Genomic DNA, 13,114 nt, shown 5'->3' on the forward strand with positions numbered 1-13,114 from the left:
CTTTTGAGTGGTCCCTCCGGGAGGGAGGGAGAGAGGGAGGGATAAGAGGCGTCGCCTCCAGCCTTGCAACTTGGCAAAACTTGTCACTGCAAAAACTTGTCACTGCAAAAAACAACAACGGTGGCTCTCATTCTCAAGGTGAATCTCTGCCTTCCCCCCCTTTGGACACTGGGCTTTCCTTCCTTGGAGGTTTTTAATAAATAATAATAATAATAATAATAATAATAATAATAATAATATTTATACCCCGCCCTCCCCAGCATAGCTGTCAACTTTCAGATTTGAAAATAAGGGATCAGCAGCCTCGAAAATAAGGGATCAGCAGCCTCATCTGTCCCGGGGACAGTCTATGGGATATCTAACAAACTGGGATAGCAGCGGGAAACAGCGCTGGAATAAGGGAATTTCCTGCAAAAAAAGGGAAGGTTGACAGCTACGATCCCCAGGGCGGCTAAAGGTAAAGGTAAAGAGGACCCCTGACCATTAGGTCCAGTCGTGGCCGACTCTGGAGTTACGGCACTCATCTTGCTTTATTGGCCGAGGGAGCTGGCGTGTAGCTTCTGGGTCATGTGGCTAGTATGACTAAGCCGCTTCTGGCGAACCAGAGCAGTGCATGGAAACACTGTTTACCTTCCCGCCGGAGCGGTACCTATTTATCTACTTGCACTTTGATGTGCTTTCGAACTGCTAGGTTGGCAGGAGCAGGGACTGAGCAACGGGAGCTCACCCCGTCGTGGGGATTCGAACCGCCGACCTTCTGATCGGCAAGCCCTAGGCTCTGTGGTTTAACCCACAGCACCACAACACCAGGTAAAAACAATGGATTAAAATACAACTTAAAAGCAAGATTTAGTACAACATTAAAATGCAGCCCCATTTCAGTAGGAACTCGAATCAAAAACATCTTAGAGATGAAAACGTCAAATCTTCACCAAGGCCAACTATAAGCATCCAAGTTTAAGCAGAGGTTGGATGGCCATCTGCCAGGGATGCTGTAGTTGAGATTCATGGATTACAGGGGGTTGGACTAGATGACCCCAAGGGTCCCTTCCAGCTCTAAGATTCTAAATTCTAATTTCCCCTTACGGAACTCTTGTGGGATTTCAAAACATCCCACTTAGATCCCGGGAGGAAGCTTTTGATTTCACCCAGACTCTCTTTATGACAGACCCTTATTACTCTAGTTACAGGTAGGCAGCAGTCTTGGTCTGCCGTAGTCGAAACAAAATAAAATAAATAAAATAAAATAACAAAATTCCTTCCAGTAGCACCTTAGAGACCAACTAAGTTAGCTACAGTGGTACCTCAGGTTAAGTACTTAATTCGTTCCGGAGGTCCGTTCTTAAGCTGAAACTGTTCTTAACCTGAGGTACCACTTTAGCTAATGGGGCCTCCCACTGCCACCGCCGCGCGATTTCTGTTCTCATCCTGAAGCAAAGTTCTTAACCCGAGGTACTATTTCTGGGTTAGCGGAGTCTGTAACCTGAAGCGTATGTAACCTGAAGCGTCTGTAACCCGAGGTACCACTGTACTGGTATGTGCTTTTGCGTACATGCACACTTCTTCAGATACTCTATTTCTTATATACTGCATTTGTATCCCAAGGTGGCTTACCCAGGTGTTTAGAAACCTGGCAGGAATTTTAATCTGTTAATAATTTAATTTTTTCCATATTTTAATGCCTTGAAACTTTTTTCCTAATTTTATGGTTTTATCTTTTTTCTAAATGTGCTTTGATTTATTGTTTTGGGGGGTTTTTTGCCATCAAGCGGTGTGTAAATTTTATGAAATAAAATTTTAAAAATGAACATATGCGTCTCCTCTCTCCTTGCTTAATCCACACAACAACCCTGGAGTGAAGGTAAGGCAGAGAGGCAGTGACCGGCCCCCAAGGTCACCCACTGAGCAAGCGGAGATTCGAACCCGCATCTCCAAGGGTCGACCATAACCGTAAACCACCACAGGGCACTTCCACTTTTATTAAAAAGACACTCTGTTAAAAAGAGGTTGGTGTCAGCAAGGGACATGAAAACAAAATGTTTTGCTCTTTCTGTGCCGGACATGACATTCTTGTGACTAGATTAATCATTCATTTCATTAAGGTCAACATCTGGACGTTTCACCATCAGTACAAGCCGTGAGCCGAGAAGTTATTGTTCACTGTGCAGAGCAGAATCTAGATCCAAATTACACCCAGGAGGTCTTCAGCGCTGCCAGGAATTTATTCCATTTTTATTTATATTTTTTGCAAAATGTGGGAGCTAACCTGGAGGGAGGTGGAACTGGAGAACAGAAATATACCCAAGGAGCGACAGGTCCTGTTTTGGGGATGTGTGCTTCTTTCTTTCTTTTTTATTTTTTATTAGGAATTTAAACAGAACATACAGTGGTACCTCGGGTTAATTCGTTCCGGAGGTCCGTTCTTAACCTCAAACTGTTCTTAACCTGAAGCACCACTTTAGCTAATGGGGCCTCCTACTGCCACCGCGCCACCAGAGCACGATTTCTGTTCTCATCCTGAAGCAAATTTCTTTACCCGAGGTACTATTTCTGGCTTAGTGGAGTGTGTAACCTGAAGTGTATGTAACCTGAAGCGTATGTAACCTGAGGTACCACTGTATTATCTTGAAATGTATCATCCTTAATCCCCCCCCCCCATTTTTCTCCCTCCCATAAAACAAGCCCCCCACCCACCGACTTCCCTCAGTTCCAATCTCTGGTTTCTCTATAAACGCTCTTCTCTGCATATTACAACATTGTATAAATCCTTAATTTGTCTAACTGGTTATTATCAATAAAAAGTTTGTGAGTGTTTATTCAAAACCTGCCAAGGAGTCCAATTCACTTTGCTGCGTCTTTAAATACTTTGTAAAAGGTTCCCATTCGTCTTTAAAGGCACAGTTATCCTTGTCCTGTAGCTTGTGTGTCAGTTTTGCCAGCTCTGCACAGTCCATCAGTTTCTCTTGCCATAATTCTTTAGTCGGGATTTCCTCAATCTTCCATCTTTGTGCTATTAGAACTCTCGCAGCCGTTGTTGCATACATGAAGATGTTTTTCAACTTCTTTGGCAGGTCTTTTCCTACGATCCCTAACAGAAACGCTTTAGGTTTTTTAACAAATGTTAGATGGGGGGAAAGTGTGCTTCGATCTCTCCTGCCAACCATCTCAGGAGCATGTATGGAAGGAACAGAAATTAGTTTCCTATTCTATTCCTCCGTTAGCAACAGGCCCAGTTTTCAGGTTGCTGGAAGCTGCTGCGTAATTGAAACTGCTTTTGTAGAATCTCATTCCTCTGTGGCGTAAACGCAGGGTGCAATTGCAAGCAGATGGAATAACTTAATATGAAGCACATTGTCTCATCTTTCTAGAGATTTGCATCGGTTTAAACAAAATACAAAGCCATAGGGCTTATTTCATTTGATGGAAACATGATGGTTGTCTTTAGCCAGAATGAGAAGAGTTGAAAATGGAAATTTTCCACTTGCTTAAAAATTACTGTCAGGGGCTCAGGAGCGGAGGCACAGGGAAGAGAGGAGATGGAGAGCGAACGGGAAGAATCCAAGGGGAGCATAGGAGAAGAGCACAGTGGACCGAGGGATTCCATGAGCCTCTCCAGCGAATCGGAAGATTCACAGAAGGGGGCGCCAGTGGCCAGGGGTAGGGGGTTCCCAAGGGGAACGTCCCAGGAGCAAGGGGGCAGCAGGGACTCCCAGAGCAGTAGTTGGAAATCAGGACCAGCTTCCCCACCAGAGCAGAGTGGGGGGGAAGAGTCCCAAGGATCGGGGCCAGTGCAGTCCCCACCAGGGAGAGAAGATAAGGCAGGGCTGACCACACCTCCATCGGAGAGTCAGACAACGGAGGGGAGGTCAGATCCGGCCAGTATCCCGGAAGAGGGAAGCAGTGACAGAAGTAGTGTAACGGTCAGGAGGAAGGTCACTGGGTTGGCGCGAGAGGCAAGTTCAAATGTACAGGAGCGCAGGACAGCAGAGAATGAGGATTGGGAACCGGGTCCTAAAGCCCGCCGGAGGCAGGGGGAGGAGTTAAGCGACTCAGCGTCAGAAGAGTCCAGAAAGGGGGATGCCCCAGCGGGCAGGAGGACCCAGAGGAGGAGAGAGCAGCGGAAAAGGTGGAGCAGGGCTAGGATCTTAAACTGGTGTCAGAGGGGAGGAGATTCAGACGGGACTTCGCCGGTCTAGGGTTTAAGACGTAGAGCTGCGCGCTGCGGCTTTGAAATGGAAACTGAACCTCAATAAAGACTTTTGTACATAACAACAGCCTCGCGTTGGTCCTCTGTGAGCTGGGACCTAGGGGCAGCTCTGACAATTACGTTTAGTACTGCCTTAATTTCATGCTTGATAACAAGCTCATAATTTCTTCAAGCTTGTAAGGAAGTGTGAAGAAACCATGGGTTTTTATTGATGCATGCTGCCAAGAAGTTCATCAAACCTAATAAGCGTATTTTATATTTACTCAAGGTCCCATATGGCACGTTACTTCATTAAAATGGGTGTTTGTTGTTTTTCCTCGTGCTGCGTGAGAGGAGGTCTTAAGATGCTGGTCAAGGTAAAAGGGTTTTCTGTCCCTTCTTTTGCAGCTCATTTCCTTGGCAATAGGCTCAGATGCAGCATCTGATTAGTAGGAAAGAGTTTTCAAAAGACACAACCTCACATAACAGCATTCACCAAAAATGTTTCAGAATCAGATTACAGTGGTACCTTGGTTTACTGAAATATACTCAGAATCGAGCGTGGATTTCATGCTCTTTATTCAGTTCATAGTGGTGAGGAGGAATAAATGAAAGTCCCCTCAAAGTATCTGCTTTATATACATTATTTACACAATGGGCTGCACGTGATTGGCTAATTCCGGAATTCTCCTGTAGGCCAATCAGGTTGTGGATTCACTTCCATCTGGAGCCGGATTGGGTGGCTCCTGCAGACCAATCATACTGCTGCATTGTTCTAGGACCAATCAGACTGCTGCATTCTGAATCCTATTGTTCTAGGACCAATCAGACTGCTGCATTTTGGATCCTATTGTTCTAGGACCAAACAGACTGCTGCATTTTGGATCCAACTGAACCCAGTACATAACTTTTGCAAACTTAATCCGTTCCAGAAGCCCGTTCTTAAACCAAAACTGTTCTTAAATTGAGGTGTGCTTTCCCTAGTAAGGCCTTCTGCTGGCAGTGCCCTTCCACCATTCGGATTCTGTTCTTAGACCGAGGTAAAGTTCTTAATTTCCTTTCTTTTCCTTTCCTTTCCTCCCCCCGGCCAGTTTGGCTTACGCAGTGGAATCTGATGATGGGTTTCATGGCATCCCATAGGCGCCATTTTCTAGGAAGTAATTTTCTAGGAAGCATTTTCTAGGAAGTAAAAGTTCAGTTTTTGACATTTTGTCTGTTGATAAGAGAGAATCAAAAGCCCAGCGAAATAAACTTGGCGTTAGCAAGTCCATTGCTATAGAAATCGGGGCATGGTCTGAGACGGAAATACAGTGGTACCTCTGGTTGTGAACGGGATCCGTTCCAGAGCCCCATTCGCAACCTGAGCAGAACGCAACCCGCGTCTGTGCGTGTGCGGGTCATGATTCGCTGCTTCTGCGCATGCACGTGAAGTCATTTTGAGCGTCTGCACATGCACGAGCGGCAAAACCCTGGAAGTAACCCTTTTCAGTACTTCCTGATCGCCGCGGGACGCAACCTGAAAACGCTCAACCTGAAGCGAATGCAACACAAGGTATGACTGTAATTCCTATATCCGCTGCTTTTTTCCTAAAAAAAAAAAGTTTAGGGGTACTTTGATTTTGACTCAAGAAAATCACCGTTTTATAGTTCAAATGAATACAGGAAAAGGACAAAAGGACAAAGAACATGCATTACCTCCTCTTACACAGCTGATAACTCACAGTAACTTCCACATCTTCCCGATTTCTCTGGTGTCTGTTGCCAGATGCCGTCCTTTCAAAAACCATGAATTTACATACACTGAAGGCTTAAACAAACTCAAAAGGGGAGGGCCTACCAATTTATAAACATTAAGCTGGCTACAGTGTTTAAATGAAGTTCTTGTTGGAGTCAGCTTTAAATTCATCTGAGAGAAGCCATGTTCCACACTCACTTGTTGAAACTGGGATGTTCTTGATTGCGCTTGAAAGAGGCACAAGAGACGATGGAATCTTCTTTTCTGAGAGGTACTCTTGAAAACTCCTTAGGATTTGTCTATTGGGAAGTCTAAATCTGTCGCACAAGTTTATTATTCCACACTGCTTCACACATTAAACGCCCGCTTCCATCTGAGACTCAGGAAACACTGTGACAGGAAATGAGGGACAGCAACAGAACTGATGATTCACCATGCTAAATTTTTTAGTTTCTTCTCCCGTTAGATTCACAAAATGTTTAGGGGGGGTATGTGTCCCCCTGCATACCCCCAGAAAGAAGCACTGCCTATACCTGTTTTTGTCACTTTACACCAATGATCTTCGGATATGAAAATATAGTCTAAACCGGCCGTTGAACCATACCTGTAGGATTGGGATGTGAATTCCCTGTCAGTAGACTGACTCAGCCACCAGGGATCGCATGAATTATTGGCATGCAGAAGCTTAGCCAGGGCTTCACCTGGCTTTAGCGATCTGGTACAAGAGCCCTTACAGTTGATCACAGGATTTAAGGAATCGTTCAGATCTCCAATGATTTGGCCTTCTTGAAATCCTCATAGGAAAGAAATAAAACTCTCAAGAAAATCAACTTGGCCCGTATTGGGGACATATAAGTAACCTATGGTTAGTTTCTCAGACCCTAGGTAAAGGTAAAGGGGACCCCTGACCATTAGGTCCAGTTGTGACCAACTCTGGGGTTGCGGCACTCATCTCGCTTTATTGGCCGAGGGAGCCGGCGTACAGCTTCTGGGTCATGTGGCCTGCATGACTAAGCCGCTTCTGGTGAACCAGAGCAGCGCACGGAAACACCGTTTACCTTTTCGCTGGAGCGGTACCTATTCATCTACTTGCACTTTGATGTGCTTTCGAACTGCTAGGTTGGCAGGAGCAGAGACCGAGAAATGGGAGCTCACCCCATTGTGGGGATTCGAACCGCCGACCCTCTGATCAGCAAGTCCTAGGCTCTGTGGTTTAACCCACAGCGCCACCCGCATCTCCTATATATTTACTGCACTGTAATTACAGGTGTGGGTGACCTTTGGCTGCCCAGATGTTGCTGGATTACAACTTCCAAATGTACTGGCTGGGCCTGATGGGAGTTGGAGCCCAACATCTGGAAAGCCACAGGCAAACCATTGTTGCTGCAATTCTAGGTTGGGCTGCCCTTGTAGACAGTCGGAAAACTACCTTTGATCCAAAACACAACTAGAATTTTAACTGGGACCCAGCTGCTGGATTAAATTATTTCAGGCTTGTATTACCTTTACTTGTTTCTGTAACTGAGCATACTAATGTTAATCTTCAAAGGTCTTGTCAGTCTATGACCTGGTTACCTTAAGAACCGCCTACCCACTTACAAAGCTGTCGTGCCTGAAGATCAGCTTCAGACGCTCTGCCCTGTGTCCCTTCCTTATTAGCAGCGCAATTAGAAAATGCAAGAGGTACCACTTTGGTGGCGCAATAAACTTGTCAGAGAGATTTGTCAGAATCCTCTTCCTGTGTTTAGATGGGTGTTCAAGCAGGATTCTTGGATTGTTAAATGTTTGCTGCTGGGATGCTTTGATTGGTCTGTTCCTGCAATGACATCACACAAATAATTACTGTTTGCTGCGATGGATTTATTGGTTGCATGACGTAAAAAGGGCTAAAAATACTGATTAACAAAAGTGCCAAATTTGAGACACATCACTATATGTCTTTCTTTTTTCTTTCCTTCTTCTCCTGCGAGGAGGCTACATTTTAATATTTTAATGTTTCAATATTTTAATGTTGTATTTTAATTTTGTTTTTAAGTTGTAATCATTCAACTTGTTTTAATTATTGCTTGTAAGCCGCTCTGAGCCCGGCCTTGGCTGGGGAAGGCGGGGTATAAATATTATTATTATTATTATTATTATTATTATTATTATTATATAAACTGCTAAAATAACCAAACTGAAGCATTACAGAGAAGGGTCTGATGTGTCGTTTAGATACAGTAATGGGTAGGCAAACTAAGGCCCGGGGGCCGGATCCGGCCCAGGGATGGTCCGGTAGTCAGTGTGTTTTTAGATGAGTAGAATGTGTCCTTTTATTTAAAATGCATCTCTGGGTTATTTGTGGGGCATAGGAATTTGTTCACCCCTCAAAAAAATATATAGTCCAGCTCCCCACAAGGTCTGAGGGACAGTGGACCGGTCCCTTCTGGAAAAGTTTGCTGACTCCTGGTTTAGATTGTAAGCCTGAGAACCGAGGCTACCTCTTTTTAAAAGTTTCTCTCTATAAGCTCTTGGGAGTCTTTTCTGCTGAAGAGCAGAGTAGAAATACTTTGCGGATATAAGAAAACAGTCTCAACACTTGCGCTGTGCGACTCCTGCAGATTAAAGGAATATTTGGGAATGTTAGACGATACTGTCTGGAAAAGACCCTGATGTTGGGAAAGATGGAGGGCACAAGGAGAAGGGGACGATGGAGGATGAGATGGTTGGACAGCGTTCTTGAAGCTACCAGCATAAGTTTGACCAAACTGCGGGAGGCAGTAGAAGACAGAAGTGCCTGGCGTGCTCTGGTCCATGGGGTCGGACACAACTAAACGACTAAACAACAACAAAGACAATATTGTTGTCATTCTCAACCCAGTTAATTCAGAAAACACAAGTGGCTTCATGGAAGAGGTCAGACTACACAAGAGGAGGCAGGAAAGATTTCTTCTTGTTTCTCACAGTGAACAGTTTGCGCAACAAGCTATGAATAATGTGGGTCTTCCGCAAAGGCTCAGCTCCAAAGGTGATGCAATCGCTGTCCGCCACTTGCACAGGAGAAACTTAGCAGAAGAACAAGGCAGTGTGGCATAGCAGTCGCTGCTTCTCAGCCCAACCTATGCTCAGAGGCAGAGCATTTACTTTGCAAGCAGAAGGTCCAGGGTTGGCATCAGTCCCTGCTGGCACCTATTCAGGTAGGGCTGGGAGAGGCTCCTGCCTGGAAACCTGGGAAGCTGCTGCCAGTCAGTGTAAACTGTACTGAACTAGATGGACAAACGGTCTGATGGTATGAAGCAGTTTCCAGTGTGGATAAAAATGAGAAGGGTGAATAGAACCATCCATGTTTATAATAATAATAATAATAATAATAATAATAATAATAATAATAATTTATTATTTATACCCTGCCCATCTGGCTGAGTTTCCCCAGCCACTCTGGGCGCCTTCCAATCAAATGTTAAAAACAACACAGCATTAAATATTAAAAACTTCCCTAAAGAGGGCTGCCTTTAGATGTCTTTTAAGGAGAAGATAGCTGCTTATTTCCTTCACATCTGGTGGGAGGGCGTTCCACAGGGCGGGAGCCACTACTGAGAAGGCCCTATGCCTGGTTCCCTGTAACCTCACATCTCTCAATGAGGGAACTGCCAGAAGGCCCTCGGTGCTGGACCTCAGTGTCCGGGCAGAATGATGGGGGTGGAGATGCTCCTTCAGGTATACTGGGCCGAGGCCGTTTAGGGCTTTAAAGTTCAGCACCAGCACTTTGAATTGTGCTCGGAAACGTACTGGGAGCCAATGCAGATCTCTCAGGATGGGTGTTATGTGGACCCGGCGGCCACTCCCAGTCACCAGTCTAGCTGCCACATTCTGGATTAATTGCAGTTTCCGGGTCACCTTCAAAGGTAGCCCCATGTAGAGCTCATTGCAGTAGTCCAAGTGGGAGATAACTAGAGCATGCACCACTCTGGCAAGACAGTCTGCGGGCAGGTAGGGTCTCAGCCTGCGTACCAGATGGAGCTGGTAGACAGCCGCCCTGGACATAGAATTAACCTGTGCCTCCATGGACAGCAGTGAATCCAAAATGACTCCCAGGCTGCGTACCTGGTCCTTCAGGGGCACAGTTACCCCATTCAGGGCCAGGGAGTCCCCCACACCCGCCCGCCCCCTGTCCCCCAAGAACAGTGCTTCAGTCTTGTCAGGATTCAACCTCAATCTGTTAGCTGCCATCTATTTTCCATCCGCCTCCAGACACTCACACAGGACCTTCACCGCCTTCACTGGTTCTGATTTAAAAGAGAGGTAGAGCTGGGTATCATCTGCATATTGATGGACACCCAGTCCAAACCCCCTGATGATCTCTCCCAGGGGCTGCATGTAGATATTAAAAAGCATGGGGGAGAGGACGGAACCCTGAGGCACCCCAGAACAGTGGGAGAAGGACCCTGGCTCCACATGGGTGGGAGAAAAAGATTGGGCTGCAAGGGAGGAAGAAGAGGAGGAGGGATGGGTGCCTTGCCATGCTGTCCGCACCCCATTTCCTCCTCCCCTTTTCTGCACCTTCTGTTTTGCTTCCTGGAGGACGTCTAGTAGAAGGGAGCAGATCCACAGCAGGCATTTAATGCACATGACTCCCGCCGCCACCAAGAATCCTGGGAACTGTAGTGTGGGTGCTGGGAATTGTAGCGTGTGCGGGGGGAAACTACAGTTCCCATGATTCTTTGTGGGGACGTCGTGTGCTTTATATGCAGGGTGTGGATCCGGCCAGCGGGATCTCTTGCCAGCAGGGTTGAAAGAGCCAACAGGAGCGAAGGAAGGATAACAGCAGGAAGATTTAAAGAAGGAACTATTGGAAACAGTAGAAACATAAGATGATTGGACCCCACTGAACTTGAAGCATGGGAAGCCCCAACAAAAATTTATAATTTGGCAAAATATTTGGACTTTATGATATGTATTTGTACAATATTTAATGTGATCTGATTGGGTTGTTAAAATGGAAAACTTGATAAAAATTATTATAAAAAAAGAAAGAAAGAGCCAACAGGAGCTGCAAAGCTGAGCTCCATGGAGAAAAAAGGTGGGCTATCGATGCAAGAAATAAATATCACACAAGGAATTTAAGTGGTTTATTGCGCTGGGACACAGCGTGGGACCCACACAGTCTAAGTTAGTGTCAAGCAGCATCCGCTTTTTCTCTCCGATTACTACGTCAGGGAAAACCCCAGAGGGGTGACCGCCTCTATCCGGGCAGTTTCCTCCCACCTCCTCTCCTTCCCCGGAGTCATTTTCCCATGACGCACATAAGTGTCCGTTTCCCCTTCTGCAGAGACAGAAACATGATAGAATAGCACGCCATGCTGTGAATAGAGGGTTACCGAGGTTTCACAGCCCAAGCCATTCATAAAAAATACAGTGGGACCTCGGGTTACAGACGCTTCAGGTTACAGACTCCGCTAACCCAGAAATAGTACCTCGGGTGAAGAACTTTGCTTCAGGATGAGAACAGAAATTGTGCGGCGGCAGCGGGAGGCCCCATTAGCTAAAGTGGTACCTCAGGTTAAGAACAGTTTCAGGTTAAGAACGGACCTCCGGAATGAATTAAGTTCTTAACCTGAGGTACCATTGTAAATCTCTTCCAGCTCTCAGGGGAGCGGACCATAAAAATACAGTGGTACCTCGGGTTAAGTACTTAATTCGTTCCGGAGGTCCGTTCTTAACCTGAAACTGTTCTTAACCTGAAGCACCACTTTAGCTAATGGGGCCTCCTGCTGCTGCCGCGCCGCTGAAGCCCAATTTCTGTTCTTATCCTGAAGCAATATTTCTGGGTTAGCGGAGTGTGTAACCTGAAGCGTATGTAACCTTAAGCGTCTGTAACCCAAGGTACTACTGTAATAGCATCATAGAATCGTAGAGTTGGAAGGGACCCCGGCGGTCATCTAGTCCAACCCCCTCCCATGCAGGAATTTCAACTGACCTCTCCTTATAAACCTTATAAAGGAGAGTCTTCCACCTCCTGAGGGAGACCATTCCACTGCCCAATAGCTCCTACTGTCAGAAAGTTATTCCTGATGTTGAGTGGGAATCTCCTTTCTTGCAACTTGAATCCATTTGTTCAGGTCCTACTGGAATAGCAGAAAGTAACCTTGCTCCATCTTTTATGTGGCAGCCCTTGAGATATTTGAAGATGGTTATCGTATCGCCTCTCTTCATATCTCCTCTCAGTCTCCTCTTTTCCAGGCTAAACATACTCAGTTCCTTCAACCGTTCCTCATAAGGCTTGCTTTCTGGACCCTTGATCATCTTAGTTGCCCTCCTCTGCACATATTCCACATTGTAGCAGAACCGTGGAACTGCTTAAGGGCCTTCTCAGCCTCTGTTTCGATGCAGCAAGCCCCATGCCCTAGCTACTTGCACACAGACATATTGAAGTTTTTAAAGGTTTTTGAGTAAGTACAATAAATATTCATATAGGAAATAAGACCTGGGGGGGGGGGGGAGAGAGAACAGGAATTTTCTCTATGCTAGTAGTGTGTGTGTGTGTTGTTTCCAATCACCCTTGTTGTTGTTTTTAAATTGCATTTTAACCTGTATTTTAAATTGGTTTTTCCCCCTATTATGTTTTTACTGTAATTTTACTGGTGTTAGCTGCCCTGAGCCCGGCTCTGGCCAGGGAGGGTGGGTTATAAATAAAAATTATTATTATTATTATTATTATTATTATTATTATTAGCCGTTCTTTGAGGATCACAGGCCAGTTTGCAGCATAAAAGCACAAAAATACACAATGTAACAAACAAAACAAGCAAGCAAACATATCAACTGTTCAGCGAACATGCAGCAAACATTTGAGTGCTCAGAGAATGAGTAAAACAATTATTTTAAATAAAAAAATTCCAACGGACGCTTTTCTTTTCTTTTTCTATCTTCTTTTAAGAGGAATGGATACATTTGCGAACATTACCTATTCATTAAATGCTCGTTAGAATGACTTAGGGCAGGGTTTCCCAAACTTGGGTCTCCAGCTGTTTTTGGACCACAACTCCCATCACCCATAGCTAGCAGGACCAGTGGTCAGGGATGATGGGAGTTGTAGTCCCAAAACAGCTGGAGAACCAAGTTTGGGAAACCCTGGCTTAGGGAGCGATTGAGTAGGAATTTTGTTGTTGTTGTTTAGTCGTTTAGTCGTGTCCGACTCTTTGTGACCCCCTGGA

This window comes from Podarcis cretensis (assembly GCF_951804945.1).
Source record: "Podarcis cretensis genome assembly, chromosome: 10".
Lineage (NCBI taxonomy): Eukaryota > Metazoa > Chordata > Lepidosauria > Squamata > Lacertidae > Podarcis > Podarcis cretensis.